The following is a 7,732-nucleotide window of genomic DNA, read 5'->3' as shown; positions in this document are numbered from 1 at the left end:
TGAATGTTCCCCGGCGCTTCTTCGCGGCTGAAATATCCGACATGCGTTAGCAACAATTTCAGATCGCGATATCAAAGCGATAGGAAATTTCTCGGTTTTTTTCGGAATTATTTCCAATATTTTAGCTGATCAATTAAAAGAGTGAACTATTCACGAACGATTTTGCTGAACACTGAAAAAAATTTATTAAATTTTAATATTTGTTTGAAAAATACTAACTAAACATTTATTTTATTTATAATAAATAAATATTTATTCAATAAAAAAGATGATATTAAATCAAATTAATGATTTTTGTATCAAATAAATGTATGTTTACATTTAGTAAATATTTAGTACTATTTAAATAAATATGTATTAAAATGTAATATATTTTTTTTGCAGTGCAGTATTGTATTTAAAAATTAGGTAAAGTTAAAAATTTAGCCAGATGCAGATCTGAAAATAATTGTTTTAAATCATCAAAATAGTATAGAAAACTTAAACGATGAGAGCAAAATGTCAAAACTTGTTGCAATATTAGTCATCAAATTTGAATTTTCTACATAATTATGTTGATATCCAAAAAAATTATTTTCAGATCTGTATCTAAATTTTTAAATACATTAGTAAAAATATTCTTTCCATATTACGAACTTTTTGAGAAAGAATTATAACTTCTTTTTCGAAATATATAATGTTTGATTGACATGAACAAACTAACAAATTAGCACTAAGTGAAAACATTAAGTTGAAGCGATTAAGAAATAAATCTTCTTTTTATTTACTTTCTTGTGCAAACGAACGTACAATCTTTAAATAAATGATGTGTGAAATTTGGTTAGCGATAAAGCTTCGCTGCAGTTTGCGATTGATAATTATATCTCCTATTCAATCATAATTATACCTTAAATAGTAGAAGTGGGTTTTTGAATACACACTGGAACGGCTAATATCATTTTGCGCGTCTTGTCGCGACAGCGTCCGGTATGATGTAACAATTGTAGAAAGTTTCGATACCAAAAATTCAATGTGTTAGAATCGTCACCTCGTCAATAAATTATCATTTATCGCGTCTATATCTGATTGTCTCAAATTTCAGCAACCATTTATATTATCTCTTATGTATGCTTCGATGTATTCTTGGGAATTATATGAAATTAAATCACATCGTTTCGTGAACAAATATAAAAATCAGAAAAACGAAGAAAAATACATATTTGACGTTGTAAAAAATATTTATTTTTCGCAGAACGTTGTATGCGAGAAATGTTATAAATTAATCGATGTGAATGACTCTAAAAGAGGTCACCAAAAATCCAAATGGCATCACACTTCATCTGCTTATTTTACATGTCGCTGATATTGCTCATTGATTACGCGAACGTTACTGAATTTTAATTAATTTATTGCTACGTGTTTCGTAGTAAAAAGAACAATAATTTTTAATAAATTTCTATCATAGATAGGAAAAAAATGTTGTTAGAACGTAATTCATTGGAATACCCAAAATATTTTTCTTCTTAACTATTTCTTTATTTTTTAAATATAAAGTATTTTATTATGATTATGGATGCAAATATTTTTACTCTTTTTCAATAATGGCAGTATTTTCACTCCTTTAAAGTGAGTGAGATTTCACTCTAAGAAATTTAGAAAGTACAAGTGATCATCTAAATGTAGTTTGCAATTGGCCATATTAAAATATATTATACCTCTCTTATATCTCAGAAACTATTGTTTAAAATAAAAATTTACAAATAATTTTTTTATTTAATTTTTAAAATAATATTGTTTTGTTGTAATATTTTAAATCTCGAATTTTAGAACACCTTATATATACGTACATATTCTCTAATTTTTTAAATGATAGCTTAAAATTATAATAAAATTTTACTAGAATTCAATTACAATAAATAAATAAAATTTTATCCAGACTTTTAATATGAACTACAGATTGTTTGAAAACTAGTTTAACGTAATGATTCAAGACACACTTCCCTCTCACTTGCTATCATCTTTTCTTTCATTTTGATTCAATTAGAAAGCTCATAATCAGTGTCAAGTGTCAAGTTTAAGTTTTACCGTTTCAGGTTTCTCAGTCTGCGTCACGCACGAATGTGACGTTACCACGCGTGTCTACGCTTATTATATGCCTTTCAATAAGTGATATAAGTAACACGGTGTGACACAATCTTTACATCCTTGTTGTTTGCCAATGTTAAACAAAGATGACATGATCACTGTGTCGCACTGTGTCGCTTGTTGGAAGTCACGTAAATTGCAAATATGCCTCTCTCGAATTCGATCAAGTGCACTGTGCATAACTAAATGAAACAAAACGCACCGTGATCCCCTTGACCACAATGTGTGCGCATATATTTTATATACCCTTTCTGATTATGTAAAATTGAACATTAGGTATGCGTGTCGAACGTGCACTAAGTTGTGCGTGCTTTCAGAAATCGCGCGATCGCCTCGTCGCGTGAATGAATTATACTACATTTCATTGTAGGCAGATAGTACCCATTGTATCGAACGACGTGTGTTACATAATTATTAATTAAGTCGTTTGTAAGCTGTAAAACAAGCGAATGAAATAGTAAGATACGATATACAATATCGTAAAATAGAATTTAATATAAAATAGAATATAAAATTTCTAATATTTCTATTATGGATTTGTAGAATTCTCTGAATTTCTCAGACACACAAGATTTCAGGAACTTTCGTGCGGAAATTTTATACCGTAAAATCTTCTTTTCTAGACACTAGAATAACTACAGAAATGGATTAAATTAAAAAAAATTTACGTATGTACACAAAAAGAACGGTTTTGTTAAAGTATCCAAAAATTTAGCTAGATACAGATCTGAAAATAATTTTGTTGGATTATCAAAGCTTAACGCTTAAACGTTAATGACAATGCTGCAAAAAATTTTAACATTTAGCAACCTGTTTAAGCATCCTAATTATTTTGACGAGTTAAACAAATTTATTTACAGATTTCTAACTAAATTTTTAGATACTAAATTTTTAGATCTAACTTCATTTTTAAATAATTCTGCAAAATCGTCCTTTTGTGTAACTTATTTTATTATTGCTAGAAGCATTTGTTTCACTAACAATTTTTCAAATAATAGAATATAATAAAACAATTCGAAAAAAACGGAATGAATCAGGAAATTTCCAGAACTGAATCACTGTTGTTCCTTTAATATCTAACAGTAAAGCTATTCCTAGAATATCAAAACTTTTTGCAACAATTCATTAGCTTAAGTTTTCTACATAATTATTTTGATGGTCCAAACAAAATGAATTTCAAATCTGTGTCTACATATAGCTAAAATTTTAGATCATCATCTGCAATCATTTTTTCCATGTAGGAACCCCTTCAGAATGAACTTAATAACTTTCGAGTTTGAGCAACCCTCGGAAGCTGGACGCGCGGCGTCGCGTCGCGCGGTAAGCGTCGTAAAATGGTATGTCGCTGATAGGCGATAAGGAGGCGACTGTCTGATAACCCGTTTCAGCCTGAGAGATTGTGCAAGACATGCTCTACGTAACTCGTTTTCGATGTTTCTGAGAGCGCTGAACTGGTAATAGTGGCGCGACGCGCGTGATGTAACGACGCGACGACGGTGAAAAAGTCCGCGAAACGCGAGATCCGCTTCTCGAGCGTAACACGTGTCGCGAAACGCGTCGGTTCCGTCCGTGAGAACATTGCGCTGTCGCTAGATCGCGAGGTCATCGGCAAATAATTGCTCAGTTGGAAGCCGTGAAGATGACTAACGTTATGTGAGCCATGTATGGAAAAGCTGTTAAAGGGCGACGTGCCCACACACGTGCACACACGCGTGAACACGCGCGCTCGTTGCGTAAAATTGCGCGTTCGCCGCGCACTCTGGCTCGATGCACGATTCGCGAGGCTTGCTCTTTTTCCACACCCCCAGGACTGAACTTCTGGCACAGTTCATTTTTCTTCTTTTACTTTTCACACTGAAGAGAAAAGGACAAATGATGAATCATGCAAGAAGTTTAGTCCTATAGGGTACGGCAAAAGAATAGGCCTTTGATTTGTGTCTCGCCGCTCGGCGCGGAATGCGGCGACGTTCAGAATCCGCGTCTCTTCAATCAACCAACAATTAGTTAATTGTGGCTTCGACCGATATCGCACCGTTCAACGCACCCGTCATCACGAAATTGATTCATATCTTCTCTTTTCTCTTCTTCTAAGAAAATAAATTATTCAAAACTTTTGATTTTAAATATTCTTTGAAAATAGAAATATCATCTAACTCTGAAAAGAGCGAGAAAAATGATAATCTGTTTTCCTTGAATAATAATAAATGATAACAAGCATTTGACAATTAAAAAGAAATTATGTTTTAAATCAATTAAAAATAATGTATATACAAACGAAGTTGATGATTTTAGATAATATTTTTTTTTAATTATAAATTAACATTTAATTTGTAGTATATAAATATGAGTGATTTTTGTAGATTTTTTGTTGAATAGCTACAAAATATTCCAAGTTAATAAATAAATATTATTTTTAAATAATAATATAAATCAGTGTACATTTTATTTATGCATCTATTCAAAGACTGATTTTAATTAAAAGAGTTGTACGTATATTGTTTTATGAAATTTTATAAAACAATGAAACAATTTTAGTAAATGAAAAATAGAAATAAATTAACTCGCGCACATTTACTATTTAGGTCCAGTTTTACAATTCATGGTTAACTTTTAACCGAGGTTTAACTTATTTCTTATCTTTTTCCAATTCTAGAATTGAAAAGAGATAATAAATATCCTTAATATGCAATCTATTCCGAACTACGAATCTACAGAACTACGGTCTTAAATTTTTTTAAATTGACCGAAATTGAAATTTATCTACATTCCGTAAAAATAAATGTGAATGTTACATATAAAACAATTTAAGTTTAATATTTATATTTAACGATATAATTTTATAGTTTAAATGAAAACTTTCTCATTTTTATCTTAATTAGTCTTTAAAAACTTATCTACTTTTTATTGAAATAATTTTTGATTTATAATATCGCCGCCGAGAAGAGCTTGTGTATTATTATTTTTAAATACAATATAGTAATTTTTTCATAAATTTTTCATTTTGTTAAAAAAATATGTAGATAATACATTCTTAATACACGTAATCTATTCTGTCTTAAATCTTACCCTCTTTGTTTTATCAAGTGATGGGCTCAAGCAGTTCAATCTCCTCGAGGCACCCTAATAAAAAAATTTGATAGAGGACAATTGAAAACGATAGGATTTCAATTTGTATTGTTTTCTATAAACTTATATTGTTTTCTATCATCGACCTTACGAGCATCAAATTGATCGTATATGAATCCTATCGTATTTTATCGAGCTCTATAAAATTTATATAAAATTTGATTTAAATTAGTGAATTCACGAACCAGATTCCATATTCAAAACGATAGAATTTTCTATCGTTCTCTATCAACTTTTTTTACCCGGGCAGGCGAGACAAATACATGCTCTTCTTAAAACCGCTTCCGCTCTTGCGTGATTCTTCACTACTGAAGATCAACGACACACCGATGAGTCACGTGCGCGGGTGTGAATATTCTCTCTCGCGCGAGCTAAAATAGATGAACCTTAAATTTCCATTCGAAGAGTTCAGGTAAATTTTGTTGATCTCTCAAAGATTACAACTTTTCTCCTTCGCGACAGTTCTTGTGAACACGCGCGTGCTTCGAATACATGTGATTTCAGACGCGGTTGCATATGTAATTTATTTTGATTACACTTCGACTGTGTAACACGCGCATATGTTTACACTTTCTTTTCACGACTTCTCGCACGGCGAGAACCGAGGTCCATGACGAGGTGGACCGATGGACGGACAGCCGGATAAGCGGACACTCGGAACAAGCCGCCACTTCGAATTTTCTCTCGTTCCCCAGCTGGCGACTCGCGATTCGCGTGCGCGGAACGAAGCGGAGGCGTTTCTCTGGACCTCCGGCGTGATTTTTCCTCAGATATGTCGAGCCCCTCCTTGCGTTAGCCACGCTTGAACGAAAGTGCAGATCAAGAGTTTAATCGCGCGCCCCAGAAGCACGCGCCTGTCTTGTCGCGCGAGGAACGGTCCTGTTTTCGCCCCATTCGCTCTGCTGCACACGAGAAAGAAGAAAAACATAATGAAAATCGCGAAAAATGGATCGATGATTATCCGCCTCGTTCTGAATTACCTGCACGTGGATGACGTTTATAATATATGTGATTTATGCGATACTAAACAGAGAAAAACTTATCAAAAATCATGTATTGTGGAATACACAGTTTCTGATGAAATTTTTATTCTCTGTTTCCTGTTCCTTTTATTGTGCGGAGCCCCTTAGACATTTCCTAGTGGCGAACATTCCGGTTTATATGGGGACCGCGGTCTCGTAATAATGTTTCGTTCCTGGCGCCAAGTTCTCTCGAAATAGCGCGAGGCGGACTTAACTAGTTTCGCGGCTATACGCTGATCGATTTATGGGTAAACCTGAACGATTAAAATTGCATAATTAGCTTGTATAGTATAAGAGAATCCAGGGGCCCGACCTCCCCTTCTCCGAACATAAAAATAATGCTATTTTTTATTCCTGCACTAAACTGCCAGTAGAATTCTCTTTCTCGCTTTCGCTAAATATTAAATATATATATCTATCTCGCTTTAAGGTGCAAAAGTGTACATTCGTTTAGCCACAAGAAACAGATCCTGTGGAAATTAGAGACTTTATAACAGAGCAAAAAAAAGAATTTGTGAAGAGTTTATAACAGAGCAATTAGTTTTTTTTCTCTCTCCCAAAAAATCATTTCTTTATTGTGAAAAAAGATACAGATAAAAATAAATGTTTTGAAAAGAGGATAACGTGAACTTTAAGAAAAAAAAAATATTATATTGATTCATTCCAAAAAGTATAATTATTTGCGCAACTGAAGTGGAGGCATTTTTATGTATGCTTGGAAAAATAATATCAGAAGATATGTCAGATATTTTCCTCTTTTAAAAAATGCAATAAAAATATTTCATATTAAATGATTTCGATATTTACGATTTTATAAAAGTATTGCAGCGACACAATAAATAATATATATAAATTGATATAATTTATTGCTGATAATTTACTTCCGATAATTTACTGTTATTTACACGTAATAATGTAACATCGGTATTTATACATGATAGAATCATGATAAATCACGAAATCCGATTTGAGAAAGTCAAGGTGAGCGCATTAATAACATTTTTTTTCCTCCGATGAACATGCGGGGTATACATGCAAGAAATGAAAGAGCCAACGCAATCTTTTTTTTTCAGTAATAAAAATTCATAATTTCCTCTTCAATTTTCAATAAACGTCACCTAATACATTTGTCCTTTTTTGTACCATATCATATGTTTAACATATGCACGGAGTAGGGCGTGCGCGTCCTTCCTTTTTACGCTCGCACGCGGAGAGAATAGTGCGGCAGTAGCGGCAATATATATCGCATTTCACAGAATCGAAGATCGGCGTCGTCGCGAATAGACGAACATAATTTCGATAAATAATTCGCTCGATATAAATAAACGCTCGATTGCGTATATTATTGCGCGTGAACAACACTCGTAACATCAACTAATTCAATCGTAACAATATTACGTTCGTACTTTAACACGCTCTATCTATCGACGCCACGCTCTCACTTGACGCTGGAACACCAC

The 7,732-nt window shown here is 32.8% G+C and overlaps 1 long non-coding RNA gene across 2 annotated transcripts in view; it reads left to right on the top strand.

Moving 5' to 3' along the window:
- The window catches only part of LOC147909268 (uncharacterized), a 98,854-nt gene that overhangs the window by 60,229 nt on the left and 30,893 nt on the right, over positions 1 to 7,732 (top strand). The window lies entirely within an intron of this gene.

Source organism: Acromyrmex echinatior, chromosome 6, assembly GCF_024713525.1.
Source record: "Acromyrmex echinatior isolate Ae372 chromosome 6, ASM2471352v2, whole genome shotgun sequence".
Taxonomy (NCBI): domain Eukaryota; kingdom Metazoa; phylum Arthropoda; class Insecta; order Hymenoptera; family Formicidae; genus Acromyrmex; species Acromyrmex echinatior.
The sequence above is the reverse complement of the archived record's forward strand: the minus strand, read 5'-3'. Positions and strand labels throughout refer to the sequence as shown.